Genomic DNA, 24,205 nt, shown 5'->3' on the forward strand with positions numbered 1-24,205 from the left:
AGGTTGCTTCTTTGCCGCCCATGAGATTAAACAAGGACCTAAGAAAATCCCGTAGCCAGTGGTGGAGCACCTATCATCCGGGCTCCCAGCCTAATCCGAATCACGATAGCCATGTAATTGCAAAGAACCTTTTGAAAAGTAAATGCCATGCTCAATTGTAGATTTAAGGTATCGAAGAACCCTCTTTGCAGCTGTAAAGTGTGTAGTTGTGGGAGCATGTAAAAATTGGCAGAGTTGATTCACACTAAATGCAATATCAGGTCTTGTCAAGGTACAATATTGTAATGCTCCAACTATGTGACGATAAAGTGACGAGTCAGGAAGAGGATCACCATCAAATTTTGATAACTTCTTACTAGAAATACATGGAGATTGATAAGGTTTAGCTCCTGTCATGTTGGCACGATTCAATAAGTAAACAATATACTTAGATTGATGCAAAAGAAGACCTTCTCTATTTCGGTGAACCTGAATACCCAGAAAATAGGAAAGCGGTCCTAAATCCTTCATTGAAAATTCATGTTGAAGCTTGGTAATGAGATCAGAAACAACAGTTGGCTTATTGCTTGTAACAATAATATCATCAACGTAAATCAGAACATAAATACGAACTGCCTCTTGAAGAAATACAAATAGTGATGTATCCACAGTGGATCCCGTAAAACCAAGATCAAGGAGTACCTAGGAGAGTCATAGAAACCAGGCGCGAGGAGCTTGTTTTAAGCCATAAAGAGATTTTTGGAAGCGACAAACAGAATCAGACTGAGATGAATCCATAAAGCCTTGTGGTTGTTCCATAAATACTTCATTCATCAACTGTCCATGTAAAAAGGCATTTGAAACATCTAATGGCCGAATAATCCAATCATAATGAACTGCAAGAGCAAGAATGAGACGAATAGTAGCTGGTTTAATAACTGGACTAAAAGTCTTAGTGTAATCGATGCCATCTTGTTGCTCAAAACCCTTTGCCACAAGCCTTGCCTTATAACGATCAATAGTGCCATCTGATTTTTGTTTCAGTGTGTAAATCCACTCGTTTCGAATTATATGTTTATAAGAGGGTCGTGGACACAAAGTCCAAGTACCGTTAGATATTAAAGCATTATATTCGGCAGTCATAGCATCTCTCCAATGTTGGCTCTTTGAAGCCCGTGGAAAGGTAGTTGGTTCAGGAGGAAGGATGATAGTATGAAGGGCTTTAAAAGGATGTTTTGTAGAGTGATAGAGGTGAAAGTCAGGAAGTTGTTTAGGTTTGAGAGATCCAGTAATGCTACAAGTAATCATCCGCAAGGGCAAAGAAGAACACTCTAAGGATGGTTGTGTAGTAAAGGAAATGTCTAAGGAATGAGAGGGTATAGATTCTACTGGTGCAAATATCTCAGGCATATGATGTGGGGATTCTGGAACTATAGGTGATAAGGATAAGATTGGTGGAACTGGAAGAGATAAAGAGGATGATGGATCTTGTGGGGAAATATCTGCAGATGTGTTAACAGTAAGAGAAATAGGAGTAGATAAGTTTGAAGTTGGTGGAAGAGATAAAAACTTACTTGTCAATTCCGTGTGAGAGATAATAGAGGGACAATCCTGTTATGGGGGGAGTAGCTGAATATATATCCTTAGCTGGAAACACATGCTCATCAAACGTGACATGTCGCGAAATATAAACTCTATTAGTTAAAGAATCAAGACATCGATATCCTTTAGAATTGGAACAATAACCCAAGAAAATACACCGTTTACTGCGAAAAGATAATTTATGATTATTATAAGGTCGCAGTAATGGATAGCACACACAACCAAAAACTCTAAGAATAGAATAATCTTGTTCTGCATTAAATAACCTGGTGTATGGAGTATTGTTATTTAATGCTGGAGTGGGTAATCTGTTGATGAGATAGATGGCAGTAAGAAAAGCATCAACCCAATATTTGTTAGGCAAGTGTGGGTGAGCAAGAAAAGCTAAGCCAAATTCAACCGTATGACGATGCTTGCGTTCCGCTATACCATTTTGTTCGGATGTGTATGGACAAGAAATTCTATGAACAATACCATGATTTGCAAGAAACGTTTTGAATTGAGAAGAAGTGAATTCTCCACCCCTGTCAGTTTGTAATTGCTTAATTTTTCGAGATAGAATAATTTCAACTAAGCATTTGAATTTAAAAAAACAAACAAAGACATCTGACTTGTGTTTCAATGGAAAGAGCCAAGTGAAACGGGAAAAATCATCAACAAATAAGACATAAAACTTGCAGCTACTTATTGACTCTACTAGAGAGGTCCACACATCATAGTGTATAAGCTACAGAGGAAAATTCGATACGCGACTAGAAATTGAAAAGGGAAGCTTTTTGCTCTTTGCTAGTTGACATGGCTCACATAAAGATTATTGTCGTTATGAACCAAACACAAACAACTGAGAATGACTTAATAAATGGTGGAATTCAGAAGAAGATGGATGACCAAGTCGATTATGCCAAACTGAAACTGGAGCTGTGACACCAATGAAAGCAACCAAACTACGACTTTTATTTGATGAGAAATGTTTCAAGTATGTTAGATATAAACCAGCTTTACTCAGTCCTTACAATAGAATTTCTCTCATCTGTATGTCCTTCACAAGAAAACGACTAGAAGTAAATTGAAAATAACAATTATTATCAGTACAAAACTGTTGAATAGAAAGCAAATTAGCAGAAGCTGAAGGACAATGAAGAACATTATTTAAATGAAGTGTAAATGTATGTGTTTGGATAAGTGTGGAACCAGTATTGGAGATTTGCAAACCACCACCATTGCCAACAATCACTGTTTCTCCACCTTGATATGGTTGTTTTTGGGCCAAGTTATCCAATGCAGTAGTGATGTGATTGTTAGCACCACTATCAACAAACCATGGTTCATTGTCATTAACATTGTGAGTGTGTGCTGCCATTGCAGCCAACTGAGATGGTGGGTGTCTCCCTTGATAAGAGAAATCCATGCGATGATAGCAATCCAATGCTTGATGGTTTGGCTTGTTACAAATCTGTCAGAGAGTACGATTTTTGTTAAAAACCGTAAATAGAGGTTGATTCTCATTTCTAGAGAAATTTCCAGAACATGTGTTGATGTTGCTACCATTCCGAGATGGATGTTGTGTACGAGGAGAATATGATGGATGTGGAGTGCGAGGAGAATATTTGGGTTGACCAAATCTATGCTTTTTGCTGAATCCAGATGAACCTTAATATTGATTAAATAGTGCAAATAGGCCAGCCTCTAGAGGTACTGTCTTGGTTTGATTTTCCAACAAAGTTTCACAACTAAGTAGTTCAGATTGAAATTCATTAAACAAGAGAGAAATATCTCTTGTTGCAAATGAGAAAGAAGCGATGAAACAAGTATAAGCAGTACTAAGACCACTAATAATATGAGATATCAGATCATCATCTTTAATAGGTTTGCCCACAGTAGCAAGTTGATTGGCTAGGCCTTTGGCAATATGAATATAATCTGCACAAGATTTATTACCTTACTGTAGATTTTGAAGTTGTCTCTTCAAATGTGAAACACGAGAGCAATTTGGAGCAGTAAACCTATTGGCGAGTGAACCCCATACCTCCTTGGAAGTATTCAAACCAAAAACTATAAGGAGAATTGTCTCCGAGAGAGTAGCATTCAACCATCTAAGTAAATACTGGTCCTTTTTTATCCATAAAATAAATTGTGGATCCGCTATGAGTGTAGCTTGTCCATTTGAATTAACAAGAAATTTAGAAGGACAAGATTCTGAGCCATCAACAATACCCAGAAGATCATTACTCTTTAAAACAGGAAGAAATTGAGACACCTAACCAAGACAATTAGAGCCATCTAATTTGACAGAGATAAGTTGATTAATAATTGGAAAAGTGATGTTTGGACTAGAGGAAGCCATGAAAAAGGATCTGTTTAAGGGTGTTAGCCAAAAAGCTCTGATACCATGTCAAAGAACCATCTCAACCCAATAATTTAAGTTGTTAGGTGAGACCTCAAGATATGATTTATATTATTCTCTAACACATATTACCTTGTGCTTAATTTTTATCAAATAAATGAGAATGGTGAGATTCGAACTCGTGACCACTTGGTCATCAAGGCTCTGATATCATATTAAAGAACCATTTCAATCTAATAGCTTAAGTTACCAGATAAGTTTCTAAGATATGGTTTATATTATTTTCGATCAATGAGGTTGCATGCTTCTATTAATTATTTTAAATTCAACAAAAAATTAACCCAACAATAAAAAAAAAAATATATTGATGCTTTCACAAACAGAAGATTGAAGAATATGCGGGGATAAGAAACAGGAGGATGCAAGTAACAAATTGATTCTGCAACACAAAATAGGAAGGAAAAAATTGAATAAAATGTGACTACGAAGGAAGGAATAAAAGCAGATTGCTAGAAGATGGTTCCGCGGTCTAAAATGATTATCAACTTTGGACAACTACAATCTGTAAAAGTAGCAATTATGTGTTAAAACAATAAACATCAACAGCAATAAAACACGAAATCAAGAATGGAAGAGTAGAAGAGGCCATTCCAGCAGGCAAGAAAGAAAAGGTAAAAGCTTAACTATAAATATTCAAGTGCTAAAGAGTTAATTAAAATGAAGCAAATTTCTAGTTTAAATCTTACAACTTGTATTTCTCAACCCATATATAAATATACAATCGTAGGAGATCTCGAGTTAATGAAATATCTCTCATGGTTTGGTTCTTGAGAGTGAATCCACGGTATCAAAAAAGAAGAACAGCTCATCTTCAAAGTTGAACTTTAGCAATGAACAAGTTTCTTGGTTTTAAAATTTATTATGGATTTGTTGGCTCTTTTTCTTTTTGGCTTTTTTTTTTGTAATTCTTTTTTTCTATTTTTTTTCCATGTATTTTGTTTTTGGCTACCTTTTGATTAGCCCTTACAACAATATATTGATTTCTTCTAAAAAAAAAACTTGGTTTTAAAATTTAATGTTTTTGTGTGTTTGAAAATGCTTTTATTTATGCTTTTATGTATTTTTTAAAAATATTTTTAGCTTGAAAAAAATATTAAATTAATGCTTTTTCCTAGTGTTTTATAATATTTTTGATATATTGATATAAAAAATAAAAAAAATCTAAAAAAATTATTTTAATATATTTTTAAGTAAACCTATTTTAAAAAATACTTTACACTACAATCTTAAACATACACTACACAAAATAAATGTATAAATAAACAATCATATATATATATATATATATATATATATATATATATATATCAAGAAATATTAATTGTGTCTTTCATGTCTATATATATATGAAGAAATCTCTATCATATCAATGTTGAGACTAAAATTTAGGATAGTATATAAATACGATGAACTGAATATAAAAATGTCATTTTTTTTTACTAGAATTTAAAACTTTAGCAACTCTTTGAGGTATATTAGAGTAGCAAGAAACAACAATGGGAGGGAAAATAATAACACGACATTTATTTATAGGCTAGAAAAGGATCATAATGCCCCAAACATAGTGAGACCAATACTAATATCAAGGCATGGACATTTTTTTAGGGAAATTCCTAACTTGTTATATTTTTTATAGTTTTTTAATAAAAAGTTATTCAATAATTAAATTTTATGATTTTATTTAATTTTTTTAATATTAAGTATCACGACTGGATAAGAGATTTTACATTTTGACCTGAATTGGCTCGTATCAACTTTTTTCAACTTTTTTTTTAAATTATATATATTTTTTATTTTTTTTTTTAATATTTTATTTGCTAGAAATTGAGATTTAAATTTTTTTCTTTTGATTTTTCTTTATATGAAGCTATCACATTTTTCATTTGATTTGTTAGAAATTTCCCTTTAGACTTTTTTTTTTATAAGATTATTTCAATTTTATATCAAAGATTGTAAAATTAACAAGTTAACCCATTTTAACCATGGTTTTTTTTTTTTAATATTTTTTAGTTTTATCTTTTAACTTTGGGTTATTTAGCAATCTTGACGGGCTTAGGTATTTTTTTTTTTTAGCTTTTATTTCTTATCAATTTTTTTATCAGTTTATTTATTATTGTTATAATTGTTTTATTCATATTATTTAAATTACTAATTAAACTAATACTTAGTCTTAGAAATTTTTTCTTAACATTTTTTTTATGTTAAAAAACTCCGAAACGTGGCAAATGACGGTCATAAATCTAGTTTTAGTCTACAATTACTATTGAATTCCATGGATATTCGCTTCCTTATCACTCCTCCATTTACTTACAACTAGTTAGTGATAATGTTGTTAAACTTGGCTCGGCGCAGGTCAGGTTTTAAAAAATAATATAGGAATTAATTAGATTAAACCTAGGTGATTAAGTTAAAACCCAAATTTATTATTTTTTTAAAACATTAAAACAACTTCCTACTGTATCTGTATGTGCATGGACCAATAAGAAAATATGGAATCCACATTTTTGTGTGGACGACCCTGCCCTCATAATTTTCTAAATTAAAGGATTGAAAAAATTATTTTTTTTTTAGCGTGGGATAAATTTTTTTTTGATATATTCTTTTAAATTTTATTATTTACAATATATATATATAATTTATATTCATATGAATTGTTTTTTTTTTTTTAATTTTTTTGAATTGATTCGTGTAACCCGTGATTCGAGAACTTAGCCGGGTCAACCCCGGGTTATATTTGATAAAAAATCATGAATTGTTTTTTTAATTTTTTTATATGAAATATTAAAATTTTATTTATTTTTAATTTTTTTTGAATTGATCCATGTAACCTGTGACCTCGTTTCTTGACCAGGTAAATCCGGATAGTGTGCACCGAGGGCCTTGGCTTGGCGGTGGGAGGAGCTTGTCTCCTTCCGCTGCTCCTGAGTTCGAGTCCTCATGTGCATGCCTGTCACCCCCGCGGTGCCTTACATGCCTACTGGGTTTGCAGGGTGTTCAATGGGTCGTGGGATTAGTCGTGGTGCGCGCAAGCTGGCCCGGACACCCACGTAAATCAAAAAAAAATAAAATTCCGGATAGTGTGTAATAATATGATTAAAAGGTTGTTGTCAATTTTGATGACTCACAACGTTCAATCTAAAGTGCTAAAGCCGTTATCAATTAAGAAAAAAATAAAAATCTCCCATGCTATCAATTTGGTTAATTGGGTATCTATAATTTTCATTTCAATCAATTGAGTATAAGTTGTCTAAGGCCATGTTTGTTTCTCAAAAAGTAGTTTTTAGAAAATCATTTTTCAAACTTTTCTATGTTTGTTTGTTATTAGAAAAGTTGGTCAATGGAAAATACTTTCCGGTCAACGGAAAATACTTTCCAGTCAACGAAAAACAATTTCCAGTCAATTTCAGTCAAAGAAAAATTTGGCTTGGTTTTTAGAAAAGTGTTTTCCCTTTAGCTGTGTTTATTTTTCAGGAAAGTGGTTTCCAGGAAATCACTTTCTAAACTTTCTTGTGTTTATTTGCCATTAAGAAAGTTGGTCAATAAAAAACACTTTTCAGTAAAAGAAAAATTTGGCTTGGTTTTCAGGAAAGTGTTTTCCTGAAAAATTTAGAGGGAAAATACTTTCTAGAAGTTGTGAAAAATTTAGAAATGTCATTATTTGCTGATTATATCAAATATGATCCTCAAACTTTTGATTGCTATATATTATTTTGTTTTGAATATTTATTTTTCAATTTCATCTCTTAAAATTTTATTTTTATATTAACTTTGGTCATTATTTTTATAATTGCTATTTGCTTTTTCCTTATCATTTTTTTATTAAAATTTTTTATCTATCAAATTTGGTCCTTATTATTTTTTGATTGTTACTTATTTTTTATTAGAAATAATTTATGAAATATTGATTATTATTATTTTAATTTCTTCATCTTTTATTATTTTTTATTTTTTTAGATTTGATCTCTATTATTTTGATTATTATTTATTTTATTTGAGATAATTTACGAATTTTTTCTCAATTTCATTCTCATTCAACTTTTTAATTTGTAAGATTTGTTCCTTATTATTTTAATAAACTTGAGAAAAATAAAATATTAATAAGTTATTTTTCCAGCTCATTTTCCATGATATAACAAAATACTGGAAAGTTTTTCCAACTTATTTTTCATTACACTACCAAACATCGAAAAATACTTGCTCGGAATTTACTTTTAAAAAAAAAATTATTTTCGAGTAAATAAACGGGGTCTAAATTAAAAAAGAACTTTTACTCAACAGGAAGGATGAGATGAATGATGATAGTTCAAGAATGACAAAAAAGTTGATGATAACGAGTTGCGAAGAAGAATTCTCAATTGATCAAGATAAATCTTCAATTTCGGAAAATTTTATTCAATTGATTGAAATTGAAAATACATGTGCTCAATTGATCGAATTAATAATGGAGGGGCTCTTTTGACAAGCTGGTGAACATATAGGATGGAAATAGTGGGTTTTGTCAAAATGAAGGATGTACTTACAGAACGAGGGGGACATGAAAGCATGAATGCATAAAGTTGAAAAATGCCTTGACGGGCCCATGTTGCCAAAGAAAAAGTTGCGTGGGAAAGGAGAGCCAAGACTTGTAAAAGAAAAGAACAAGCCTGCATAATTATAAATATATAAATTTACTTGTTAGATTTTAAGTTTAATTTTTTAAAGATTATTAGTTTTAATTTTATAAATTTTAAAGTTATTAAAAATTTATATAATTATTAATTTTTAAAATTTATAAAATTAATTAAAATATGCATAAATTAACTTGAACATTCATATTAATAATAATAATAAAAACCACTCCTGCAACAAGCAATTTAATTATTTATGGGTAATTTAAAAAGAAATTTGTTTTGAATAACATATTTTACAAGATAAAATATTTTATAAATGATAATTTATACACAAAATCATCCAACAATCTTAATCATAAAATTTTTATCATCTCATTATATGAAATATCATTATCACTGTTATTATATATTATTATTTTTTACTTTATTATTATTATTTTTTATTATCACTTCACTCTACAACTCTATCATTATCGGTACCAACATTAAAAAGAATTTAAGACTTGTATAGTTATTTAAAATTGTATTTTCAAACAATATTTTATTAAATTTTATTTTTTTTAAATTAATTTTTATATACTTTTTTAAATTATTTTAATATATTAACATCCAAAATAATTTTTTAAAATAATAAAAATATTATTTTAATATATTATTAAATAAAAAATTCACACTGTTAGATTTTAGTCGGTGACTAGGAAAATGTTGTCGTGTTCTAATGATTGGCTATTCTAAAAATTAATCTAAGTTTAGTAAAGCATCATCTCCCGTCCTTTATGGTCAGCGTCAACACAGAACACGTGCAGTGAAAATTTGCTTTGCAGTTGACTTGAGTGATACATTCATGGTTGATGGTAAGAAGAGGTCTTAAGCAGAGAGATCTATGTGAAATGCATAGCATGCTATCAACCGTTTTCTTTACTTATGCTTTCTTATTATGCTCCTCCCTTTTATGTTGCTTTGCTAGAGATACCATCACACAGGCTAGTAGTTTGATTACTAATGATGGTGGAGAAACTCTTGTTTCAGCAGGAAAAAGGTTTGAATTGGGGTTCTTTGCTCCCGAACAAAGTTCTGTTTACAGAAGCTATGTAGGAATTTGGTATTACAGGTCGAATCCACGAATATATGTGTGGGTTGCCAATCGAGACCGCCCACTTCTTGATGATGGAGCAGTTTTGGCTGTCGAAGATGGAAATCTCACGATTTTGGAAAACAATGGAGATACGTTTTGGTCTACAGGGCTTGAATCAACATCAAAACCAGCGAATGGGTTGGCTAAGCTCTTAGATTCTGGGAACTTGGTTTTGTGTGATAGTAATACCCTTTCGACAACTATTCTATGGCAAAGCTTTGACCATCCAACTGATACATTTCTTTCAGGTATGAAGATGAGTGGGAATCTAAAATTGATTTCATGGAAAAGTCAAGTTGATCCAAAAGAAGGTAAGTTCACATTTAAGCTAGATAAAGAAAAGAACCAGTTTGTTATCTCTGATGGCAGTATAAAGCTCTGGACTAGCGGGGAGTCAACTGATTTATTTAGATCAGAAAGAATGCCTGATGTTATAGCATATTTTCTATCGAACTTCACCAGTAGTTTAACATCGATTTCTGTTTCTAATCCAACTTCAAAACTCAACGGACCAAATCTATCACTCTCAGATTTTAGTAATACAAGGATTAGGTTGGACGTTGAAGGGGAGCTACAATGCTTGAGCTATAATACAAGTTGGTGTAAGCTATGGTGGGAGCCGAGAGACAAATGCAGTGTGTATAATGCCTGTGGGAACTTTGGAAGCTGCAATCTATACAATAAATTGGCTTGCAGATGTTTGCCAGGATTTGAGCCTCAGTCACTGGAAAATTGGAAAAAAAAAGTTTTCTCTAGTGGCTGTAGAAGAAGCTCTGACGCATGTGGGAAGAAGGACACCTTCTTGAGCTTGAAGACGATGAAATTTGGGCAACCAGACTCATCACTTGTGATTGAGGATGAAAAACAATGCAGAGAGGAGTGTCTCAGGAACTGCCAATGCCAAGCTCATTCCTTTGTGAAGGGGGAAGTCAATATGCGAAGGGACGAACAACCTACCAACAACACTTGCTTGATCTGGGATGATCTTAAAGATCTCCAGGAGGAATATTCTCATGATGGGCCGGATCTCTTTGTCCGAGTCGCCATTGCTGACATAGGTACTTCCTTCTTTCGAAATGTTCTTTCTCCTTTTGTTACTACAAGATTGTGGATTTACGTCAAGGATAATTTTCTCTGATAGAAGATTGCAAACAAGCAGTGGACTTAATTCATAACGGAACTAAATATCAGTACTGTTTCATACCTTAAAAAAAGCTCCCTTTTTTTTTTTTTTTTTTTGCAGAATCGAAGGCTAAAAGTTGTGAGCCTTGTGGCATAAATGTGATTCCTTATCCTCTAAGTAATGGATCAGATTGTGGTGACCCCATGTACTCCAGCTTCTACTGCGATAACTCCACAGGAAAACTCAGCTTTAAGACGCACAACGGCACCTATAATGTCACTACCATCAATCAAGATACAAGAACATTTGTTATCCAAGAGAAAGATGTAGATGATTGTAATGCCAGTACAAGAGGTCAAATTCGGAAGTTCAACACGTCATTTCCATTTAAGGTGAACTCCTCTAAACGCTGGTGCGATTCTAATGTTTCATCTCAAGGTCTGGTAGAAATAGTTATTGGTTGGGAGCCACCTCAAGAACCAGTCTGCTCTTCGTCTTCAGATTGCGACGATTGGCCAAATTCAACTTGCAATAAAAAAGGAAATGGCACAGCGAGATGCCTCTGCAATTCAAATTTTTGGTGGGATGGCAATGCTCTAAATTGCGTTCATGGTGAGCACTCTATATCTTGCCTCAAACCGCAAAAGTAGTGAAAACCATAAGTTTCATCCAGTTTAATTTATTATAATGTGCATAACCCCTTTCTTTCTTGAAGTTTTCGATGGACAAGCAGGAGGATACTCGAGAAAAAAGAAACCACTGTCTTTGATTGTAGGAGTTGCAATTGCTACTGTCATAGTTCTATCAAGCATCTTCCTTTACATCTGCATTTTGATGAGAAAGAAGGCCAAACGACGAGGTAACTAGACAAATTTTCCACGTGTAAGGTGGTATTGAAGTTTTTAAGGGATTCCTCAAGTAATTAGCAGTTGTCTTCTTGAAATTTCAGAAAGCCAGCAAAATACTGAAAGAAATGCAGCTGTTTTGTATGGCACTGAGAAACGGGTCAAGAACTTGATGGATGCAGAAGAGTTCAACGAAGAAGATAAGAAGGGCATAGATGTACCTTTCTTTGATTTAGACAGCATACTAGCTGCTACGGATTATTTTTCAGAAGCAAACAAGCTTGGAAGAGGGGGCTTCGGACCTGTTTACAAAGTAATATTTACGTTAATCATTGGAATTTTTGTGTTTTCTAGCTGAATTTTACCTGCATGGCAACTTTGGTTTCAGGGAAAATTTCCAGGAGGTCAAGAAATTGCAATAAAACGACTCTCTAGTGTTTCAGGACAAGGCCTAGAGGAGTTTAAGAATGAGGTGATTTTGATTGCTAGATTGCAGCATCGGAATCTTGTCAGACTAGTAGGTTACTGCGTAAAAGGAGATGAAAAGATTTTACTCTATGAATATATGCCTAACAAAAGCTTAGATTCCTTCATATTTGGTTAGTCTCTAAACAGATTCATCATTTTTGTTTTATAAATGTACGTTTGCAGCACTCATGGTTGCTAATTTTTGTTCTTATGGAAATGGAAAACCTCTGAAGATCGAGATCTGGGAATGTTACTGAATTGGGAGACGCGCTTTGATATCATTTTAGGAGTTGCTAGAGGTCTTCTTTACCTCCACCAAGATTCTAGACTCAGGATTATTCATCGTGATATGAAAACGAGCAACATTTTATTAGATGCGGAAATGAATCCAAAAATCTCTGACTTTGGATTGGCAAGGATGTTCGAAGGCAAACAAACCGAAGGGAGCACAAACAGAGTTGTTGGAACTTAGTAAGTTTCAGATCCTATCAACATTGATATTCATCAGACATACATTCATATGCAAACACTCTCTTTTAGCAGCCTCCAATCCTACAATCATGTCATGGTTAATGCTGAATTAGATGTCTGTTTCCAGCTGAGTTACTGATTCTTGTGAAAATTGTTGCAATGCAGTGGCTACATGTCGCCAGAGTACGCATTAGATGGCCTATTCTCTGTCAAATCTGATGTTTTTAGTTTCGGCGTCGTTGTACTTGAGATTCTCAGCGGGAAAAGGAACACGGGATATTTTAATTCTGATGAAGCCCAAAGCCTTCTAGCTTATGTAAGTTCAACCGTGCTAATATAATGTTTTGTCGTTTGATAAGCTATGCTGACTTAAACTTCAAAATTCCAGGCTTGGAGATTATGGAGAGAAGACAAGGCATTGGATTTAATGGACGAGACATTACGTGAGATTTGCAACACCAATGAGTTTCTGAGGTGTGTAAATGCTGCACTCTTATGCGTACAAGATGATCCATCCGACCGTCCGACCATGTCGAATGTTGTTGTGATGCTTAGCAGTGAAACTGCAAACTTGCCGGTTCCTAAGAACCCAGCCTTTTTTATACGAAGAGGCCTTTCTGGAATAGCTTCTTGTTCAAGTAAACAAGGAACAGGCCTTTCTGGCACAGCTTCATCTTCAAGTAAACAAGAAACAAGCATCGATACAGCGATTGCTTCAGACGATGGCAGATAATTTCCTATCAATTTGCATAAAATCTCATGTTTTTCCATGACAGAATTCATGTCTAATTAGTCCTTCTGTTCTGAAATTGTAATCAAAACCCTCTCAGAACTTCATTATTGTATCTGTGTATTTCTCCGTGAACAATTTTTCTTTCAAGTGTTCTGCAGTGTTATTATCAATTCGTTTAAATTTAGAATCCTAGAAAACTTTGAATACTTTCAACGGCTGTGTCAAGATGCTTGATCAGATTCCACACAGTAGTATTTCTTCTGTAATCCCCAATATCTCAGAACTTCATTAACCCTTTCTGAGCATCATAATCCGTACAGGGTGCCCATGGTTTTAACAGTTTATCACCAGATAATCCCCAATATCTCTTTAAGGAGACAAAGCATCATATAATTTTCAACCACCCCTCATAATTCACCAACCATTGCAGCTGCACATTACTTAAATCATGGTACAAACAATCTCTTCTGACAAATCAAGCCCACTGCACGATCCTTCTTTCACCATGCTTTTTTCTTCTCTTTGTGATCTTCTTTAGACTCTGCATTTTGAAATTCCTACACTCAGTTTTAAGGGTTCCATGGAGAATCCAAAACCATTTAAAAAAGGCACAGATACTGGCTTTGCCTACAATCCAATCTTCGGAAGGTCCAAGGATATCAGCCTAATATCAATTTGTCCAAGCCAACGTCTATCAATGGTCAAGGAAGAGCAGGAAGACATTTCTCCACCGGTTTGGAGTCGAGCCCAGGTTGTTGGCCATGTCTGATCCAGACATGATTACGGAGATGCTCTGTAGTTTTTTGAACAGGGGCTTGCTGGGCTTACCTGCAAAAGTCATGTTCACCTATAGTGAAAACACTACGAATTGTAACAGAGTTTTTTTCTTAGTCCTTCAGTTTTTTTTTTTTGGTTCTTTAATTCTTTTTTTAATTTTATTATTTTTGGGATTAAACTTTGTGGTATATTTGTCTGTCTTGGCTAGGGGATCTCAGGGTATTAATAAAGAAAATCATTGCTTAGATGACGCTTGGTTTACCGAAATTAAATAAATTTTATTGATTGAAAGCAATTAAAGCTATGGAGACCAATTTAAACAATCTAAAAATTAGGGACTAAAATGTATGGTTCATCCCTTTTCTTTTATCCCATAATTTATTTATTTAATTTATTCAAATTTGCTTAATTTAGTATTTGACTTGATAGTTTTTTTGGTAATTCAATTGATTATGCTAATTTAAAGTGACTCGGGTTGGTTTATTTTTACATTTTTAATTCAATTTTATTATTCTATATTTTATTGGCTAAGAATTGAGTTATATTATTTTAAAAAATATAGTCTTTTTTTCAAGTTATCATAATTAATTTTTTTATTTAGTTTTTTTTGATGTCACTGTCTATTATTATTTTTTATCCTATAATTAAAATAAAAAGTAATTTATTTTACCTAATTGTGGATTTTTTTTCCTTCTTTAGAACACGCTTATGACACCTCAATATCATATTTTTACAAAAAAAAAAAAAAAAAGAATCGATACTGCCTACAATTCCATAAATCTAGTGTGTACTAATTTGAGTACAAATTAAAAAAATACAGAAGAAGAAAATATGTCTCAAACTAAAAAAAATCTCTTTATATAGTAAAAAAATTTCTTGAACATCATTATCAGGGCTCTTATAATTGCTAAGTAAATTTTGCAATAATTCAACTAGATATTTTTTTAGTTTTTTTTTTTTTTGTTTGTGATGAAGAATATCATTATCACATCATAAACAACACAAATATACAGGTATTTAGGTATTTTAAGATGAGCTCTTTCTCTTTTCCATTTCAAAGATCTTCTAATTTTTCATTTCACCAAATATATCATTGAAGTAGAATTGAAACTTGTTATTTTACTAGGCAAATCTTGTTTGTTTCCTAGAAAATATTTTTTTCTTGAGAAGTAGTTTTCATGAAAAATAAATTTTTAAAAACATATATATTTTTTGTGACATTTAGCAGTATCATTGTAATCGGGCATGTAAAATCAATAATTCTTAACGAATATCTTAATTTGAGAACATGAGACTGTTCTTAAAAACACGAAATCACTTACCTGTAGGAGTGCAAATTTAATTCAATTCCGTGGCCTTTTGTTTGGCATTGTGAATGTTGAGTCAGTTTCTTGGACATTTCATGTGTTGTTTTCTTTATTCATTCATATTATACGTCACACAATGTTTGCTTATGTGAATAACAACATATTATGCTATTCGGCACTATGACTTATCCTCACACCGATAGAGCAGCAAGAAATGGATTTTGACTCAAGTTGCGATGTAAACAATATCAAAGTGACATGCATTCGTGTCATTGTAATGGTCATGTTTAAGGATAAAATAATATTACTTCAATTTTATAGAGAAAACACTATGAATTGTAATAGAGTTTTTTTTTTCCTTAGTCCTTTAGTTTTTTTTTTTTTTTTGCTCTTTAATTCTTTTTTTCAATTTTATTATTTTTGGGATCAAACTTTGTGATATACTTTGTCTACCTTGGTTAGGGGATCTCACGGTGTGAATAAAAAAAGTCATTGCTTCATTTGACACTTGGTATACAGAAATGAAGACCAAATTTGAACAACCTAAAAATTAAGGACAAAATGTATGGATAAGGGAAGGTTCATCCCTTTTCTTGTATCCCTCAATTTATTTTTATTTTTTTCAATTTGATCCATTCAAATTTGCTTAATTTAGTATTTGACTTCATAGTTTTTTTGGTTACCTTGATACGAAGATCTTACAATGTAGAGTGAAATTTATGGTGTTTCATAACAGGGGTGGAATGATTTATTGCCAATGATGTTTTCTTTTTCTTTTCCACTCGAAATTCAAACTAGCCATTCAAAATTTTAGAATTGCCCTCTTGTTTATTGAAATTTTAACTTTGATCTTTATTGTTTTGATTTTTAATTTATGTTCTTGGCCATTTTGTAAAATTTTAATTTGTTTTTAATTTCACCACTAAATCCAAATTTGTGATATTTTATTTTTTTCAATTTGATCCTTATTTTTTAAATTTTTTTCTTATATCTTATTATTATATTGATTTTTCTTTTTTGATTTCACCATTCAATAAAAAAATTACTAGTTATCCTCTAACGTATTTTTTTATAGTTAAAAAGTCTCCTGAACATCATTATCATTGTTGGGCTCTTATAATTGCCAAGTAAATTTTGCAATAATTTGTTTTATACAAGATATTTTTTTTAGTTTTTTTTTGGATGCCACAACTTTTGTTTGTGATGGAGAATATCATTATCACATCATAAACAACACAAATATACAGCTATTTAGGCATTTTAAGATGAGCTCTTTCTCTTTTCTATTTTAAAGATCTTCTAATTTTCCATCTCACCAAATATATCATTGAAGTAGAATTGGAACTTGTCATTTTACTGAGCAAATCTTGTTTGTTTCCTAGAAAATATTTTTTTTCTTGACAACTAGTTTTCATGAAAAATAAATTTTTAAAAACATATATTTTTTTGTGATATTTAGAAATATTATAAAAAATAAGTTGGAAAACATTTTCTAGTGTTTGACTATACCATGAAAAATGAAAGGAAAAATAATTTATTAATGTTTAATTTTTTTCAAGTTTACTAAAAGAATAAAGACCAAATTTAACAGATGAAAAGGTTGAAAGATGATGAAATTTGAAAAAATATTCAAATTTTATAAATTATTTTAAATAAAACAAATAACAATTAAAATAATAGAAACTAAATATGACAAATAAAAAGTTGATAAATGATGAAATTAAAAAAAAAATTAATGACAAAGATTATTTCAAATAAAATAAATAGAAATCAAAAGAACAAGGATCAAATCTAATGGATAAAAAATATTTCAATTAAGAAAAAAACAAATAACAATAAGAAGAATAAGGTCAAAGTTGATATAAAATCAAATTAAATTTCAAAGAGCTAAATTGATGATCAAATTTGATATAATAGATAGATAATAGGATATTTTTGAATATTTTATAACTTCTAAAAAGTGTAATATTCCACCTAAAATAAAAACTAAAATACTTTCTAAAAACCAAATTAAATTTTTTATTAATTAAAAATTATTTTTTATTAATAAACTTTTCCAATAATAAACATGAAAAAATTTAAAAAATAATTTTCAGAAAATAACTTTTCATTAAACGAACCTAGATTATTATTTCTGATAAGAATAAAAACAAACGAAACTACATACCAGTTTCATGGACCAATAATAAAAGGTGAAATAGACAAAAATAGAAGACCATGACTTCATCTGGTAATCTTTGCTTTTCAGATTACTGAATTGTATCCTTCTTTTCCTCAGACACGCCAAAACCTAATCGAACTAGGTGGTTTCTGTGGTGCCTCCAGTTTCTAGCATTAACGTTCTCGGCGATATATCTGCTTGTACTAACATTGCTCCATTTGCATTTCAGCCATTAGTTCAGACCTGACATTGACACTGTGCATCATGAAACTTGCTGTTCAGGCAACTGGTAACGTCTCTGTCTAATTGGAAAACACCACCAGGAGAATATTCTAGTGAAAAGGAACAAACATAAAGTGATAAAATGAGCTAAAAACGCGTTGATTAGTTAGAAGTAGACTTATTTGTGGTAAATTAGCTCTCTGCTCTTGCTTGGTCCCCTGAAAGGGGTAGAAAGAACTAGTCAGTTAGCTATGTAACAATGCTGCTGGTGATACAAGGTTGGGCAGTAACATTCTCTGATGATGGATGTGAAAGAAAGAAGGAGAATTCAACATCATCTTCATTTTCTTTCACTCGGAGGTTGAAGCTCATGGATTCCGGGAACTTAGTCTTGATCCAAGAAGCTGCAAATGGACATATATGAGTGGACGACCCTGATCTCATAATTTTCTAAATTAAAGGACTACAATAAATTCGCGTCCTGCATGGGAATATAAGAAGAATCGCATTCAAAGCATACTTATTAAACCTGAATCAGCCTTGTAAGCATGAATGCATAAAGTTTGAAAAATGCCTTGACGCGCCCTTGTTGCCACAGAAAATGGCGTGGGAAAGGAGAGCCAATACTTGTAAAAGAAAAGAACAAGCCTGCATAATTAGAAATATATAAATTAACTTGTTAGCTTTTAAATTTAATTTTTAAAAATTATTAGTTTAAATTTTATAAATTTTAAAATTATTGAAAATTTTATAGTTATTAATTTTAAAATTAATTAAAATATACATAAACTAACTCGAACATATATAATAATAATAATAATAATAATAATAACCACTTCTGCAGCAGGCAATTTAATTATTTATGGGTGGTTTAAGAAGGAATTTGTTTTAAATAAAATATTTTTTATACTTTTTTAAATAATAATTTATACACAAAATTATTCATCAATCTTAACCATCAAAATCTTATCATCATCACTACATGCAATATTATCATCACTGTTGCTATTTTCATTACCACCCCACCACGGCAACTCTTTCGCCATGGGTACCACAATTAAAGAAAATTTAAGCCAGATAAAGTTATTTGAAACTGTATTTATGGTGTTTTATTAAATTTTGATTTTTTAATTAATTTTTTTTTAATTTTAGATTATTTTGATATATTAATGTCAATTTTTTTAAAAAAAAATAACAAAAATATTATTTAATATATTTTAAATAGCCAAATAAAGTTATTTGAAATTGTATTTTAAATGATGTTTTATTAAATTTTGATTTTTTTAAAATTAATTTTTTATATATTTAGATATTTTGATATCAAAAATAATTTTTTAAAAATAATAAAACTATTATGTTAATATATTTTTAAATAAAAAATATTTTAAAAAATAATCAATTCAACTTGTATTAGGAAATTGTTGTGGTGTCCAAATGATTGACTATTCTAAATTAATCTAAGTTTCGTAAAGCATCATCTCCCTTCCTTTATGGTCAGCGTCAACACAGAACACTTGCAGTGAAAATTTGCTTTGCAGTTGACTTGAGTGATACATTCATGGTTATGGTTGATGGTAAGAAGAGGTCTTAACCAGAGAGATCTATGTGCAATGCATAGCATGCTATCAACCGTTTTCTTTTCTTATGCATTCTTATTATGCTCCTCCCTTTTATGTTGCTTTGCTAGAGATACCATCACATATGCTGGTAGTTTGATTTCTAATGATGGTGGAGAAACTCTTGTTTCAGCAGGAAAAAGGTTTGAACTGGGGTTCTTTACTCCTGAACGAAACAAAAGCTACGTAGGAATTTGGTATTACAGGTCGAATCCACGAATAGTTGTGTGGGTTGCCAATCGAGACCGCCCACTTCTTGATGATGGAGCAGTTTTGGCTGTCACAGATGATGGAAACCTCAAGATTTTGGATAAAAATGGAGATCCTTTTTGGTCTACAGCGCTTCAATCAACATCAAAACCAGGGAATCGGTTGGCTAAGTTCTTAGATTCTGGGAACTTGGTTTTGTGTGATAGTAATACCCTTTCGACAACTATTCTATGGCAAAGCTTTCAACATCCAACTGATACATTTCTTTCAGGTATGAAGATGAGTGGGGATCTAAAATTGATTTCATGGAAAAGTGAAGTTGATCCAAAAGATGGTAACTTCACATTTAAGCTAGATGAAGAAAGGGGCCAGTTTGTTATCTCCGATGGCTATATAAAGCACTGGATTAGTAGGGAGTCAAGTGATTTCTTTAGCTTAGAAAGAATGGCTGATGGATCAGTATATTTTCTATCGAACTTCACCAGACCTGTTCCAAATTCAAATAGCAGCAGCACAACTCGATCACCCTCAGATTATAATAATAAAAGGATTAGGTTGGATGTTAAAGGGGAGCTACAATACTGGAACTTTGGAAGCTTGCAATGGATGTGGCCGAGAGACAAATGCAGTGTGTTTAATGCCTGTGGGAACTTTGGAAGCTGCAATCTATACAATAGGTTGCCTTGCAGATGTTTGCCCGGATTTAAGCCTAGCTCACAGGAAAATTGGAGGAATGGAGATTTCTCTGGTGGTTGCATCAGAAGCGCTGTCGCATGTGGGAAGAATGGCATCTTCTTGAACTTGAAGAATATGAGAGTTGGGCAAACAGACACTTCATTTGTGGTTGAGGATGAAAAGAAATGCAGAGAGGAGTGTCTCGATAAGTGCCAATGCCAAGCTTATTCCTTCGTTGAGGTGAAAGTCAATAAGCGAAGGGACAGACAACCTGTCAACTACACTTGCTTGATCTGGATGGATGATCTTAAAGATATCCAGGAGGAATATTCTTATGATGAGCCGGATCTCTTTGTTCGTGTCCTCATTGCTGACATAGGTACTTCCTTCTTTCGACTTGTTCTTTCTCCTTTCGTTACTACAAGATGCTGTAATTACATCAAGGATAATTTTCTGCGATAGAAGATTGCACACAAGCAGTGGACTTAATTCATAACTGAACTAAATATCAGTACTGTCTCATACCTTAAAAAAAGCTCCATGTTTTGCAGAATCAAAGGCTAAAAGTTGTGAGCCTTGTGGCATAAATGTGATTCCTTATCCTCTAAGTATTGGATCATACTGTGGTGACCCCATGTACTCCAGTTTCTACTGCGATAAGTCCACAGGAAAACTCAGCTTTAAGACACACAACGGCACCTATAATGTCACTACCATCAATCAAGATACAAGAACATTTGTTATCCAAGAGAAAGATGGTATTGAAGTTTTTAAGGGATTCCTCAAGTAATTAGCAGTTGTCTTCTTGAAATTTCAGAAAGCCAGCAAAATACTGAAAGAAATGCAGCTGTTTTGTATGGCACTGAGAAACGGGTCAAGAACTTGATGGATGCAGAAGAGTTCAACGAAGAAGATAAGAAGGGCATAGATGTACCTTTCTTTGATTTAGACAGCATACTAGCTGCTACGGATTATTTTTCAGAAGCAAACAAGCTTGGAAGAGGGGGCTTCGGACCTGTTTACAAAGTAATATTTACGTTAATCATTGGAATTTTTGTGTCTGACAAGTTTTCTGGCCGAATTTGACCTGCATGGCAACTTTGGTTTCAGGGAAAATTTCCAGGAGGTCAAGAAATCGCAATAAAACGACTCTCTAGTGTTTCAGGACAAGGCCTAGAGGAGTTTAAGAATGAGGTGATTTTGATTGCTAGATTGCAGCATCGGAATCTTGTCAGACTAGTAGGTTACTGCATAAAAGGAGATGAAAAGATCTTACTCTATGAATATATGCCTAACAAAAGCTTAGATTCCTTCATATTTGGTTAGTCTCTCAACAGATTCATCATTTTTGTTTTATAAATGTACGTTTGCAGCGCTCATGGTTGCTAATTTTTGTTCTCACGGAAATGGAAAACCTCTGAAGATCGAGATCTGGGAATGTTACTGAATTGGGAGACGCGCTTTGATATCATTTTAGGAGTTGCTAGAGGTCTTCTTTACCTCCACCAAGATTCTAGACTCAGGATTATTCATCGTGATATGAAAACGAGCAACATTTTATTAGATGCGGAAATGAATCCCAAAATTTCTGACTTTGGATTGGCAAGGATGTTCGAAGGCAAACAAACCGAAGGGAGCACAAACAGAGTTGTTGGGACTTAGTAAGTTTCAGATCCTATCAACATTGATATTCATCAGACATATTTTCATATGCAAACACTCTCTTTTTGCAGCCTCCAATCCTACAATCATGTCTTGGTTAATGCTGAATTAGGTGTCTGAATCCAGCTGAGTTACTGATTCTTGTGAAAATTGTTGTAATGCAGTGGCTACATGTCGCCAGAGTACGCATTAGATGGCCTATTCTCTGTCAAATCTGATGTTTTTAGTTTCGGCGTCGTTGTACTTGAGATTCTCAGCGGGAAAAGGAACACGGGATATTTTAATTCTGATGAAGCCCAAAGCCTTCTAGCTTATGTAAGTTCAACGGTGCTAATATAATGTTTTGTCGTTTGATAAGCTATGCTGACTTAAACTTCAAAATTCCAGGCTTGGAGATTATGGAGAGAAGACTAGGCATTGGATTTAATGGACGAGACATTACGTGAGATTTGCAACACCAATGAGTTTCTGAGGTGTGTAAATGCTGCACTCTTATGCGTACAAGATGATCCATCCGACCGTCCGACCATGTCGAATGTTGTTGTGATGCTTAGCAGTGAAACTGCAAACTTGCCGGTTCCTAAGAACCCAGCCTTTTTTATACGAAGAGGCCTTTCTGGCACAGCTTCATCTTCAAGTAAACAAGAAATAAGCATCGATACAGCGATTGCTTCAATTTGCATAAAATCTCATGTTTTTCCATGACAGAATTCATGTCTAATTAGTCCTTCTGTTCTGAAATTGTAATCAAAACCCTCTCAGAACTTCATTATTCTGTGTAATTCTCCGTGAACAATTTTTCTTTCAAGTGTTCTGCAGTGTTATTATCAATTAGTTTAAATTTAGAATCTTAGAAAACTTTGAACACTTTCAACAGGGTTTTTAGACCGTTTATTGATAAGTTTGTTATTGTGTTCATTGATGACATCTTGGTGTATTCAAAAAGTGAAGAGGAACACGAAGAGCATTTGAGATTGGTGCTTCAAACTCTAAGAGATCATTAGTTTTATGGAAAGTTCTCGAAAAGCGAGTTTTGGCTAGAGAGTGTTGGGTTTTTGGGACATGTGGTGTCCAGGAATAGAATTGAGGTTGATCCACAGAAAGTAGAGGCAGTTTAGCAGTGGCCTAGACCAGTTACGGTATCTGAGATTAGAAGTTTCCTGGGTTTAGCAGGATACTACAAGAGATTCGTGGAGAATTTTTCCCGAATTGCTGCTCCGTTGACTAAGTTGACACAAAAAAATGTCAAGTTTCAATGGTCAGAAGAATGTGAGAAGAGCTTCCTAGAGTTGAAGGAAAGGTTAATTACGGCTCCAATTTTGACAGTACCTTCAGGGTCTGGTGGTTTTACCGTGTACTGTGATGCATCCAGGATTGGTTTGGGTTGTGTTTTGATGCAGAATGGTAATGTGATTGCTTATGCCTCGAGAAAGTTGAAGAAGCATGAGCAAAATTACCCCACACATGATTTGGAGATGGTTGCGGTAGTGTTTGCCCTTAAAATTTGGAGACACTACTTGTATGGGGAGACATGTGAGATATTTTCAGATCATAAGACTCTTCAATATATTTTTCAGCAGAAGGATCTGAATTTGAGACAGAGAAGGTGGATAGAATTGTTAAGTGATTATGATTGCATGATTCAATATCACCCGGGCAAGGAAAATGTTGTTGTTGATGCTTTAAGTCGAAAATCTATGGGTAGTTTGGCTCATATTCAGGAGGTGAGGAGACCTTTGATTAAAGAGTTACACGGATTGTTAGATGAGAGAGTCAGTTTTGAGATTTGTGAATCGAGAGCATTGTTGGCTCACTTTCAGGCTAAGTTAGACTTGGTAGACCGGATTAAAGTAGCTCAGATGAAGGATGAACAACTTTGTAAAATTTGAGATGAATTGGAGTTAGAGAGAGCTCCGGGTTTTGTTATCCACGAAGATGGTGTGTTGAGATTTGGTTCAAGATTGTGAGTGCCCGAGGTGGATGATTTGAAAAGAGATGTGATGATGGAAGCACACCAAACTGCCTATACTATACATCCTGGTTCTAACAAGATGTATAGAGACTTGAAAGAGTGTTATTGGTGGAATGGTATGAAGAGGGACATTGCTGAGTTTGTATCTCGATGCTTGACATGTCAAAGGGTTAAAGGTGAGCATCAGAAACCACCAGGACTTTTGCAGCCATTGTTGATTCCTAAATGGAAAT

The 24,205-nt window shown here is 32.9% G+C and overlaps 1 pseudogene; it reads left to right on the forward strand.

Annotated features, from left to right (window-relative positions):
- The first annotated feature begins 9,369 nt into the window (after positions 1–9,369).
- Positions 9,370–22,768, forward strand: LOC118029560 (uncharacterized; annotated as a pseudogene).
- The last annotated feature ends 1,437 nt before the right edge of the window (positions 22,769–24,205 follow it).

Source organism: Populus alba, chromosome 19, assembly GCF_005239225.2.
Source record: "Populus alba chromosome 19, ASM523922v2, whole genome shotgun sequence".
Lineage (NCBI taxonomy): Eukaryota > Viridiplantae > Streptophyta > Magnoliopsida > Malpighiales > Salicaceae > Populus > Populus alba.